General features: G+C 49.9%; 1 pseudogene; it reads left to right on the top strand.

Moving 5' to 3' along the window:
* LOC147092260 (uncharacterized) overlaps positions 1-12,615 on the top strand; it is a 42,266-nt pseudogene extending 29,651 nt beyond the window's left edge.
* Positions 12,616-13,125: the final 510 nt, after the last annotated feature.

The following is a 13,125-nucleotide window of genomic DNA, read 5'->3' as shown; positions in this document are numbered from 1 at the left end:
GGGAGAGAGAGGAGAGAGACTGGTTAGAGAGAGAAAGACTGGGGAGAGAGAAAGAGAGACTGGGGGAGAGAGACGGGGGAGAGAGAGAGAGACTGGGAGGGAGAGAGAGAGAGAGAGAGAGATACGGGTGATGTGCCTCAATAATTCCGAGACTCGAAGGTAGCAGAACAAAACAAGGCTTTTATTAACTTATAAAGAAACACGTAAGCGAGAGAGATGTCGTCCTTCGGGAGATTGGGGCTAGACTGAAGCTCGCTTATAAACGGGGCAGGTATGGGCGGAGCCCTACACACAGCACATTCCAGCACATTCCAGTATACAATACAGCACATTCCAGTACACAATACAATGAGGTCTGGGGGAAGGGAAAATGACACTGAAACCGATCTCAGTCACAGGCAGTGATGAATGGAAATATTTCATCACATTCACCCCTTCTATAGATTTAGTCTGTTCGGGGGTTTGATAGTCCTCTGCGACCGACGTGGATGTTGCGGTGCCGTGGGTGTTGGCTGGGTGTCCCCGGTAGCCTCCTGGGTCTCTGCCGGGTGTGCCGCCAGGGTTGTTGAAGGGGTAGTTGCTGGGGGTGCCGTTGGTCGTTGTTCTTCCGGGGGTGATGAAAGAGTAGTGCGTGGGTAAGAGTTGCTGTGATCGTCGTTGCCGCTATTGCCGTGGTTGTTGTCGATGCCGGCTGGGGCGACATCTTTTATGCACACGGTGTCCTCCCTTCCGTCGGCGTGCCGGACATATGCGTATTGGGGGTTGGCGTGGAGTAGGTGTACTGGCTCCACGAGAGGGTCCGTCTGGTGGCCCCTCACATGCCTTTGCACGAGTACCGGACCTGGGGTGGAGAGCCATGATGGCATGGATACGCCTGAGGTGGATTTCCGGAGAAAGACAAACATTCGTTCATGAGGCGTGGTATTAGTGGCCGTACACAATAGCGACCGTATTGAATGGAGCACATCCGAGAGGACTTCCTGCCAGCAGCAGATAGGGAGGCCCTTGGTCCTTAGAGCTAGAGTGACTGCTTTCCATACTGTCCCATTCTCTCGCTCCACTTGGCCGTTACCCCGGGGGTTGTAGCTGGTGGTACGGCTCGTGGCGATCCCCCTGGACAGCATGTACTGGCGTAGCTCTTCACTCATGAAGGACGCCCCCCTATCCGTATGGATGTAGCTCGGCATACCGAACAGGCAGAACAGGCTGTTGAGGCATTTAATGACCGTGGCGCTGGTCATGTCTGGGCAGGGGAAGGCGAATGGGAACCGGGAGTATTCGTCCACAATGTTCAGGAAGTAAACATTGCGGTCGACGGACGGGAGGGGGCCCTTGAAATCTAAGCTGAGCCGCTCAAAGGGCCGTGTTGCTTTGATTAAGTGGGCTCTATCTGGGCGGTAGAACCGAGGCTTGCACTCAGCGCAAGTGCGGCAGTTCCTGGTCAGGGACCGAACTTCCTCAATCGAGTTGGGTAAGTTACGAGACTTTATGAAGTGGAACAGCAGCGTGACCCCTGGGTGGCAGAGGTCGTTGTGGAGGGTCTGTAGCCGATTCCCGGTGGCGCTGGCACACATCCCTCGTGAGAGGGCGTCAGGGGATTCGTTAAGGGCCCCTGGCCGGTAAATGATGTCGTACTCGAAGGTGGAGAGCTCGATCCGCCACCTAAGAATCTTATCATTTTTAATCTTCCCCCTCTGTTTATTATTGAACATAAACGCTACCGACCGCTGGTCTGTAAGTAGGGTGAAGTGTTTGCCGGCTAAGTAGTGGCGCCAGTGGCGCACTGCCTCCACGATGGCTTGGGCATCCTTTTCCACGGAGGAGTGTCTGATCTCGGGCCCTTGGAGGGTCCTCGAGAAGAAAGCTACGGGCCGCCCCGCCTGGTTGAGGGTGGCCGCCAAGGCGAAGTCAGACGCATCACTTTCCACTTGAAATGGAGTGTTCTCGTCCACTGCCTGTAGCGTGGCCCGCTCAATATCCTGCTTAATGCTTTTGAAGGCGGTGTGGGCCTCAGCAGAGAGCGGGAAAGAGGATGCTTTCAAGAGGGGGCGGGCTTTGTCGGAGTAGTTGGGGACCCATTGGGAATAATAAAAAATAACCCCAGGCATCTTTTCAGGGCTTTGGGAGTGTTGGGCAGGGGCAGCTCCCGTAGGGGGCGCAATCGGTCGGGGTCTGGTCCGATTTCCCCATTCTCCACCACGCTGCCTAGTATGCAGAGGCGCGTGGTGTTGTAAACGCACTTGTCCTCGTTGTAGGTGAGGTTGAGTTTTTGTGCGGTTTTCAGGAACCTCTCGAGGTTCGAGTCGTGATCCTGCTGGTTGTGACCGCAGATGGTGATGTTGTCGAGGTAGGGGAAGGTTGCCTGCAAGTGGTGGTCATCGACCATGCGGTCCATCTCCCTCTGGAAGACCGAGACCCCATTCGTCACCCCAAAGGGGACTCTGAGGAATTGGTAGAGGCGTCCGTTCGCCTCGAAGGCAGTGTACGGGTGGTCCTCTGGTCTGATGGGGAGCTGGTGGTACGCTGACTTGAGGTCGATGGTGGAGAACACCCGGTATTGGGCGATTTGGTTCACCATTTCTGATATGCGGGGTAGCGAGTAGGCGTCTAGTAGGGTGTACCTGTTGATCGTTTGACTATAGTCGATCACCATCCGTTTCTTCTCGCTACCCCTTACCACTACCACTTGGGCGCGCCACGGGCTGTTGCTGCATTCAATAATGCGCTCTTTCAGGAGCCTGTCTACCTCGGTCGCGATAAACTGCCTGTCCTCCCGGCTGTACCTCCTGCTTTTGGTCGCTATTGGCCGGCAGTTAGGGGTAAGGTTCGCGAATAGCGAAGGCGGCTTTACCTTCAGGGGAGTCAGACCGCACACTGTGAGGGGCGGCTGGGACCCACCGTACTTGAGCGTGATGCTTTGGTGGTTGCACTGGAAATCCAGGCCCAAGATCACGCTCGCACATAGGTTCTTCATGATTAATACCTTAAAATTATCATATACAGTTCCGTTAACGCACAATTGTACCGTGCAGTAACCCAGAATGGTCGATGTTTGGGTTTTGTCAGCCATAGAGATGGTACCCTGAGTAGGGACCACCTTTAGGGAGAGTTGTTGTGCCAGTTCTGGGTGGATAAATCTCTCCGTGCTTCCACTGTCAATTAAGCATTTAACCCGGCACCCGTTTACCTCGATGTCCACCATTGATCTGGATAGCGGGTGCGGCCTGGTCTGGTCCATTGTGACCGATGCCACTGGAGGGCCCTGATCGATACAAGATGGCGTCCACGCTGTCTGCTCACAAGATGGCGGACCCCACGAGGTCGGGCAAGATGGCGTCCAAGATGGCCGCTCACACGGCGCACACGCGGCGGCGGCTTTTCCAGCGGGGTTCCCTCTGCACACCTTCCCGAAGTGCCCCTTCTTACCGCACTTAAAGCAGGTGGTGCCTTTCGCCGGGCACAGGTTTCTGGTGTGCTTTGGCTGCCCGCAGAGGTAGCAGTTGGGTCCCTGACGCGTCGTGGCTGTCGTAGGGCTTCTGGGGGGAGAGCGGGGCCCAGCAGGTGTCGGGCTGTCTGGCGGGGAAGAAGCCTTCCAAGATGGCGGCGCCCTCGGTGCACACGTGGTGGCGTGGACGGCGCGGGCTGAAGAGTAGGCGTCCGAGTTTCTCTGGGCCACATCCAGGGATCGCGCGGTGTCCGCAGCCTGTTTCAGGTCCAACCCTGTTTTTTCCAGCAGTCTTTGCCGGATGTAAGTGGAGCTGAGGCCTGTGATGAAGGCATCGCGAACAAGCTCGTCAGTGTACACCGCGGCTTTTACATCTCGGCACTTGCAGTCTTTGCCAAGCATTTTCAGGGTGCTTAGGAACTCCTCCACCGATTCCCCAGGTCGCTGTGCGCGGGTGGCGAGCAGGTGCTTAGCATACACCTCATTCGTAGGCTGCTGGTAATGCGCCTTTAAGATGTTGCAGGCGGCCAGGTACGTCTCGGCGTCTTGGATGAGGTGGTAAACCCGGTGGCCTACACAATTCCGCAGAATTCCGAGTCTCATCCTTGCAGCGTCAGTCGCGTCTTTGACGGCTGCGGAATTGTCCAGGAAGAATTCCATACACTCAAACCAGTGTCCGAAGCGTGCTGATGCGTCCGGAGCATGTTGATCCAAATCCAAACGTTCGGGTTTCAGCAGTTGATCCATAGTGTTGAAAAAATAAGTTAATAAAATTGATGTGCCTCAATAATTCCGAGACTCGAAGGTAGCAGAACAAAACAAGGCTTTTATTAACTTAGAATGAAACACGTAAGCGAGAGAGATGTCGTCCTTCTGGAGATTGGGGCTAGACTGAAGCTAGCTTACAAACGGGGCCAGGTATGGGCGGAGCCCTACACACAGCACATTCCAGCACATTCCAGTATACAATACAGCACATTCCAGTACACAATACAATGAGGTCTGGGGGAAGGGAAATGACACTGAAACCGATCTCAGTCACAGGCAGTGATGAATGGAAATATTTCATCACAACGGGGAAGGGAGTGAGAGACTGGGGAGAGAGAGAGATAGAGAGACACTGGGAGACAGACAGAGAAAGATAGAGAGACGGGGAGTGAGAGAGAGAATGGGGGGAGAGAGAGAGAGACTGGAGGAGGGAGAGAGATTGAGAGACACTGGGAGACAGAGAGAGAAAGATAGAGAGACGGGGAGCGAGAGAGAGATTGGGGGAGAGAGAGAGACTGGAGGAGGGAGAGAGATAGAGAGACACTGGGAAACAGAGAGAGAAAGATAGAGAGACGGGGAGCGAGAGAGAGATTGGGGGGAGAGAGAGATTGGGGGGAGAGAGAGAGACTGGAGGAGGGAGAGACAGGAGGAGAGAGAGAGACGGAGAGAGCGAGAGACTGGGACAGAGAGACTGGAGGAGGGATAATCTGGAGTAGAGAGAGAGAGACTGGGAGACTGGGGGAGAGAGAGAGGCAGGGAGATAGAGAGAGAGAGATAGAGAAAGACTGAGGGGAGAGAGAGAGAGACGGGGAGAGAGAGAGAAACTGGGGGGAGAGAGAGAGAGACTGGGGAAGAGATAGAGAGACTGGCAGACAGAGAGAGAGAGACTGCGAGACAGAGAGAGAGATAAAGAGATGGGGAGAGAGAGAGACATTGGGGGGAGAGAGAGGTAGAGGGCTAGAAATTCGGTATCGCCCCGTTTGGAGAGGGAAGGAGAGAGAGACAGAGAGAGAGAGGGAAGGAGAGAGAGAGGGAGAGGGAAGGAGAGAGAGAGAGAGCGAGAGGGAAGGAGAGAGAGACAGAGAGAGGGAAGGAGAGAGAGAGAGAGAGGGAAGGGGAGAGAGAGACAGAGAGGGAAGGAGTGAGAGAGAGGGAAGGGGAGAGAGAGAGAGATAGAGGGAAGGTGAGAGAGAGAGAGAGGGAAGCAGAGAGAAACGGAGAGACAGAGAGAGGGAAGGAGAGAGAGTGAGAGAGAGGGAAGGAGACAGAGACAGAGAGGGAAGGAGAGAGAGAGAGTGAGAGAGGGAAGGTGAGAGAGACAGAGAGGGAAGGAGAGCGAGACAGAGAGGGATGGAGAGAGAGACAGAGAGAGAGAGGGAAGGAGAGGGAGAGACAGAGAGTGAAGGAGAGCGAGAGAAAGAGAGGAAAGGAGTGAGAGACAGAGAGAGAGAGGGAAGAAGAGAGAGAGAGAGAGGGAAGGAGAGACAGAGAGAGAGAGGGAAGGAGAGAGAGAGACAGAGAGGGAAGGAGAGCGAGAGAAAGAGAGGGAAGGAGAGAGAGACAGAGAGAGAGAGGGAAGGAGAGACAGAGAGAGAGAGGGAAGGAGAGACAGAGAGAGAGAGGGAAGGAGAGAGAGAGAGAGGAAAGGACAGAGGGACAAAAACGGAAGTTAGGCAGTGGTAGACATTTAAAGAGATATTTCATAACGATCAAGAAATGTATATTCCACTTTGAAAGAAATAATCGACCAGAGAGATAAGCCATCCGTGGCTAACTAAGAAAAGGCATGCAATGTTGTGAAGAATAATGCATGGCCAGATGATTGGGAATTTTACCGAAACCAGCAAAGGATGACGAAAGAATTATGAAGAGGGAGAAAATAGATTATGAGTGTAAACTAGCAAGAAATGTAAAAACACACAGTAAGAGATTCTACAAATATATAAAAAAGGAAGAGAGTAGCTAAAGTAAACGTTAGTCCCTTAGAGGATGAGACTGGGGAATTAATAATGGGGAACAAGGAAATGGTTGAGACTTTGAACACATATTTAGTTTCGGTCTTCACTGTAGAAGATACTAAAAGCATCCCAATAATAGTACATAATCAAGGGGCAAAAGGGAGGGAGGAACTTCAAAACAATCACTCTAACCAGAGACAATGTGCGAGACAAACTAATGGGATTGAAGGCTGTCAAGCCCCGTGGACCTGATGGCCTGCATCTTATGGTTTTAAAACAGGTGGCTGCAGTGATAGTGGATGCACTGGTTGTAATATTCCAAAATTCATATGATTCTGGAAAGTTCCCAGTGGATTGTAAACCGCAAATGTAACGCCCCTATTCAGGAAAGGAGGGAGACAGAAAGCAGGAAATTATAGGCCTGTTAGCTTAACATCTGTCATAGGGAAAATGCTGGAATCCATTATAAAGCGAATAGTAGCACGACATTTAGAAAATCATAATATAATCAAGCAGAGTCAATATAGTTTTATGAAAGCGAAATCATGTTTCACAAATTTATTGGTGTTCTTGGAGGATGTAACGAGCAGGGTGGTTCAAGTGGAACCAGTAGATGATTGTATTTGGAATTCAAAAAGGCATTCGATAAGGTGCCACATAAAAGATTGTTGCACAAGATAAGTGCTCACTCTGTTGGGGGTAAAATATTAGCATGGATAGAATATTGGCTACCTAACAGAAAACCGAGAGTCAGGATAAATGGGTCATTTTCAGGTTGGCAAACTGTAACTAGCGGGGTGCCTCAGGGATCAGTGCTGGGGCTTAAACTATTTACAATCTATAATAATGACTTGGATGAAGCGGCCAAGTGTTGTGTAGCCGAATTTGCTGACGATATAAATATAGGTGGGAAAGCAAGATGTGAGCAGGTTACAAAGGGGCAGCAAAGGGATATAGATAGGTTAATGAATGGGAAAATTAGCAGATGGAGTATAATGTGGAAAATGTGAGGTTATACACTTTGGTAGGAATAATAGAAAATCAACATTGTGGCAGAGCCACCAAGGGTCTCAGAACAATTAGTAATAATCCCTTTAACTACAGTGTAGTGCAGCTGCGGACTGCACCATTAAACTGCCTGTTAACTGTACTGTATTGTGTTTTCCTGCACTTCACGTGATGACATCATGACGCCGATCACATGACCGCCAGTTGCGCGAAACACGCGATGACGTCATGACGTCAGCTTCCAGAATCTTCCAGTAGTCGTCGAGTGCCCAGCAAGCTGAGTAGACCTGTGTACCGTTTCTCCTATAGTTTCCCTGTTAACTTCGTTGTTCATTAAAACCTGTTGATTAGATTCATCGAGTCGAATACCTTATTCAGATAGGAACCTCCGTTCCTACAACATCTTACTTCAATGGAAAGAGAATACAGGATGATGTGGTACAGAACGATTTGGGTGTCCTCGTAAATGAGACACAAAAGCTTAGCATGCAGGTGCAGCAAGTAATTAGGAAGGCAAATGGAATGTTGGCCTTTATTGCTAGGGGGATGGAGTATAAAACTTGGGACATCTTGCTACATCTGTACAGGGCGTTGGTGAGAGATCACCTGGAGTACTGCGTACAGTTTTGGTCACCTTATTTAAAGAAGGATACACTTGCATTGGCGGGTGTTCAGCGAATGTTCATTGTGTTGATTCCTGAGATGAAAGGTTTGCCTTATGAGAAAAGGTTGTGCAGGTTGGGTCTATTCTCATTGGGGTTTAGAAGAATGAGTGGTGAGCTTATTGTAAAATATAAGATTCTGAGGCGGCTTGACAGGGTAGATGCTGAGAGGATGTGTCCTCTCGTGCGAGAATCCAGAGCTAGCGGACATAGTTTCAGAATAAGGGGTCGCCCATTTAAGACGGACATGAGAAGGAATTTCTCCTCTCAGAGGGTCGTGAATCTTTGGAATTCCCTACCCCACAGAGCTGTGGCGGCTGAGTGAGTGAATATATTCAAGGCTGAGATAAAAAGTTATATGAGCTACAGGAGAGTCAAGGACTATGGGGAACAGGCAGGAAAGTGGAGTTGATGCCAAGATCATATCAGCCATGATCTTATTGAATGGCAGAGCCGTCTCGAGGGGACGAATAGCCTACTCATGCTCCTATTTCTTATGCTCTTATGCAGCCCAGCTACTGCTCCTCTCAGTATATCCACATGAACACGTTCAATAATCTCTGGACCCCACTTACACTGCCCCTTCCGTGTCCTTCCCTGGCAAACAAACCCCTCTCTGTTACCTTCGGATGAAAAATTTCACCCCAATTTCCCTTCTCAATCCTCACTTCAGAATTTCACTTGATCCATTATTAAATACTTGTTGTCTGTGAGTCTCTTTCCTTCATTAGTTTAATGCATTCCGTTCAATGTTTGGATCAATATGTCAACATCTTATATCTCATCCCACAAACAATACATATCCAACTCTCATGCACTTTCCCCTGTCTTAACTCCTGGCACTTATATCCATATTTCTAATTCTCCTCAGTAAATTCAATGTTGCAAAAACACGCTTCCTGTGGTCAGCTGACTAGAACTTCACACAATATCCAAGACATCCTGCAAACGCTCTAATACAATAACAGTGGAACTACTGTCCAATCTGCCCCTCTCCCAGTGAACACAATAATCCAGATAACCTGCACACGGCCTGATACAATAATAGTAGAACTTTTTATAGAAGTATCATAGTATGATACAGCAGAAAAGGAGGACATTTGGCCCATCGTGCCTCTGCCAGCTCTTTGGAGAGCTCTCCAATTAGACCCAGTCCCCTACTCTTTCCAGATAGCCCTGTATTTTCCCCTTAAAGTAGTCATACAATTCCCTTTTGAATCTTAGTTTTGAACCTGTTACCACCACCCTTTCTTGCAGTGCATTCCAGATCATCATAACTCACTGCATTAAAACATTTTCACCTCTGATTCTTTTATCAATCACGTCCAAACTGTGTCCTCTGCTTACCGACCCTACTGCTGCTGGAAACAGTTTCTCCTAATTTAATCTATCAAAAAACTACCTTATTTCGAACACCTATCAAATCTCCTCTTAATCTTCTATGCTGTAAGGAGAACAGCTCCGGTGTTTCGAGACCCTCCACATAACTGCACGCCATCATCCTTGGTTATTTGCTAATAAAACTTTTATAGGCCATTGTTCATTTTCAAGCGCTGTTTCCATTAGCTGAGTTTTAATTTCTACGCACACCTCTGTTGAAGCTGTGAATTATATTTCGCAACAGTTTACTGAATATTGAAATCGGATTAAGCAATTGCTTTTAAGTCAAATCAATTAACATTAGGAAGAAAGTTCTGGCTGTTTTAATTGAAGATGTTCAACAGAAACACAAGGAAACACGCTGGGTACAAACTGAAACACTGAGAGTGAACACTATCCTAATAAAGGAGAATGTTAAGATTTTCAGGCTGGTTGATCGATACGCTGAGCTAACGCTCAATTCTACTGTTCAAGATCGGACACTTGTAGAATATGAACTGCTGGCAAGAGGCCGAGACAAAGAAGACTGGAGTGAGAAACATTTCAGGAGAGAACTGGAGAAAATTCGATCTGATCAATTGTGCCAGGGCAGTTGTTCCCCGAGAAAAATCAAATCTGGGAGTTCAGCAGCAGTGAGCGGAGTGCCAGGGATTGGAAAAACAACAATGGTACGAAAAAGATTGTTCATGACTGGGCCACTGGGAAAATATAACCACACTTTCAATTTGGTTACAGCTTTAAATTGCGGGATTTGAACGCTATTAACTGTAGAATAAACCTGAGGAATCTGATCCTGGATCTGTATCGTTACTTTGGAAATTTTCTGGGAGAGGTCTGGAAGAACCCAGAGAGTTTGCTGTTCATATTCGATGGTCTGGATGAATTCAAGTACAGGATCGATTTTGCTGACAATCGGAGAAATACAGAACCTCAGCACATGTGCACAGATCCCGAAGACTGGTGTGAGGTGTCTGACATTGTGTACAGTTTAATACAGCATAAACTGTTCCCAGGATGTTCAGTGCTAGTGACTAGCCGCCCACTGCATTACATTTATTGGAAAAAGCTGAGATCAGTTTCAAGGCTGAAATCCTGCGATTTGTTGGTAAAGAGCGGAAGGAATATTTCAACACGTTTTTTGAAGATCACACGGTGGCAACAGCTGTTTATAAACACGTGGAGGAGAACGAGATCCTGTACACCATGTGCTACAATCCTTCCTACTGCTGGATCCTCGGTTTGGCACTGGGTCCCTTCTTTAAACAAAGCGACAGGAAACAGCAGCGAGTTCACAAGACAATCACCCAACTATATTCCTACTATATTTACAACCTCTGGAGGAGGTCTCGGTCAGTCCCCTCTGGAGGAGTACACAGTCAGTCCCCTCTGGAGGAGATCTCGGTCAGTCCCCTTTGGAGGAGGTCTCGGTCAATCCCCAGTGGAGGAGGTCTCCATCAGTCCCCTCTGGAGGAGGTTTCGGTCAGTCACCTTTGGAGGAGGCCTCGTTCATTCTGCTCTGGAAGAGGTCTCGGTCAGTCCCCTCGGAAGGAGGTCTCTGTCAGTCCCCTCTGGAGGAGGTCTCAGTCAGTCCCCTCTGGAGGATGTCGTGGTCAGTCCCCTCTGGAGGATGTCTCGGTCAGTCCCGTCTGGAAGAGGCCTCGTTCATTCTCCTCTGGAAGAGGTCTCGCTCAGCCCCCTCTGGAGGAAGTCTCGGTCAGTTCTCTCTGGAGGAGGTCTCGCTCAGCCCCCTCTGGAGGAAGTCTCGGTCAGTCCCCTCTGGAGGAGGTCTCGGTCAGTCCCCTCTTGAGGAGGTCTCGGTCAGTCCCCTCTGGAGGAGGCCTCGTTCATTCTCCTCTGGAAGAGGTCTCGCTCAGTTCCCTCTGGAGGAGGTCTCGGTTAGTTCCCTGTGGAGGAGGTCTCGGTCAATCCCCTCTGGAGGAGGTCTCCGTCAGTCCCCTCTGGAGGAGGTTTTGGTCAGTCACCTTTGGAGGAGGCCTCGTTCATTCTCCTCTGGAAGAGGTCTCGGTCAGTCCCCTCTGGAGGATGTCTCGGTCAGTCCCCTCTGGAGGAGGTCTCAGTCAGTCCCCTCTGGAGGAGGTCGTGGTCAGTCCCCTCTGGAGGACGTCTCAGTCAGTCCCATCAGGAGGAGGCCGCGTTCATTCTCCTCTGGACGAGGTCTCGCTCAGCCCCCTCTGGAGGAAGTCTCGGTCAGTCCCCTCTGGAGGAGGCCTCGTTCATTTTCCTCTGGAAGAGGTCTCGCTCAGCTCCCTCTGGAGAAGGCCTTGGTCAGTCCTCTCTGGAGGAGGTCTCAGTCAGTCGTCTCTGGAGGAGGTCTCAGTCAGTCCCCTCTGGAGGAGGTCTTGGTCAGTCCCCTCTGCAGAAGGTCTCAGTAAGTCGCCTCTGGAGGAGATCTCGGCCAGTCCCTGCTGGAGGAGGAACGGAAAGGCTCCTCCTGGCGAGGATCTTGTCCAATAGTCCTCTTGCCCAAATGTTCATTTCCTGTATCTTTTCATGGCAATTTTCAAATATAATCGGCACTAGATGGCAAAACTAAATTGAGTAAAACAAAGTACAGTTATTAAAGAAACAGAACGTGTCCAGGCTCCCTCTCTCTCACTCAGATTTACAGGCAATCTCTCTGCAACACTATATACCATCCAATCCCCGTTATAAACCAGAGGAACTGAAGAAGAAATGATTGAGTGACAAGAAAGAAGTTGATGACACACAGGAGAAACAAGACTGAGAGGTTTTTCCTCCAGAGAGGGGGATGATTTTAATTGGGGCTCATCCACCCTTGTGTCTCCCAAACTTGACCACCATCCAAACACCAGACAACACAGAATCCCACCCACCCAGCTACCCACCAATCGAGACAGAAACCACCCTGGGACCCACCAATCCAAATATTACCCCACCCAGTGATCCACTTGTCCAGGGTCCAACTAATCGAGATGCAACCCACCCAGAGACACACCCACCCAATACCACACCACCCAGAGACCACCCCACCCAAAGACCCACCAACCGAGACATACTCCACATTGGGACTCGCCCAGCCAAGTGAGCAGTTTGTAGACTGCAGGTTGGAGCTCCTCCTCTATGCCTTTGACAGGTTGGTATATCACTCTTGTATGCCCTGTCTTTCTGCATATTCTCATGTTATCCGGACTAATGCTGTCCAGTTTCGGACTGCTTTGTTCAGGATCTTTCCAGGGACCTGTTTTTTGATTTGAATCCTTAATATTTGTTGAGAATATCACTGCAGTTTGATATAATCATAAACACTGATCCCACTCGCAGGCCATACACAGGGCTGGCCCAAGAGCATCACCCGGTGAAACAGATCTCTTCTATCCACAGCTCACACCAAAGGAGCAATTCTGACGTGTGATGGACTCCTTCCCCATCCACTCCACTTCCTCCCTCCCCTGCTTCAAATCCGCCTGTGTATATACCTTGCCTGGGGACTTCTCCTCCCCCCCCTCACCTGCTCCAACCCCCCCTGAGTGTATTCTAAACCTGGGGCCATCCTCACCCTCCCTCGCCTGCTCCAAACTCCCTGTGTGTATTCCTTGTCTGAGTTCACCTCCTCCCTCCCTCAGCTGCTCCATACTCCCCTGTGTGTATTCCTGGTCTGGGGATATCCCCTCTTCCTAGAAAGTGATGAACGTTCCCGGCAAACTGGGATTAAGCTGTTGAATCACAGAATCATCGTATCATTGAAGGGTTACGTTACATTGGGAGGCCATTTGTCCCGTCGATCCCGTGCTTGCTCGCTGCAAGAGCACTTCAGCTAGACCCACTCCCTCGCACTTACTCTAGGCCCTGCAGTTTTTACCTTTACATACATATCCAATTCCTTTTAAAAGCCACGATTGAATCTGCCTCGACCACCATTACA

Source organism: Somniosus microcephalus, unplaced genomic scaffold (genome assembly GCF_052327205.1).
Source record: "Somniosus microcephalus isolate GS21.2 unplaced genomic scaffold, FLI_Smic_1.0 unresolved_chr2, whole genome shotgun sequence".
In the NCBI taxonomy this organism is placed as follows: domain Eukaryota; kingdom Metazoa; phylum Chordata; class Chondrichthyes; order Squaliformes; family Somniosidae; genus Somniosus; species Somniosus microcephalus.
The sequence above is the reverse complement of the archived record's forward strand: the minus strand, read 5'-3'. Positions and strand labels throughout refer to the sequence as shown.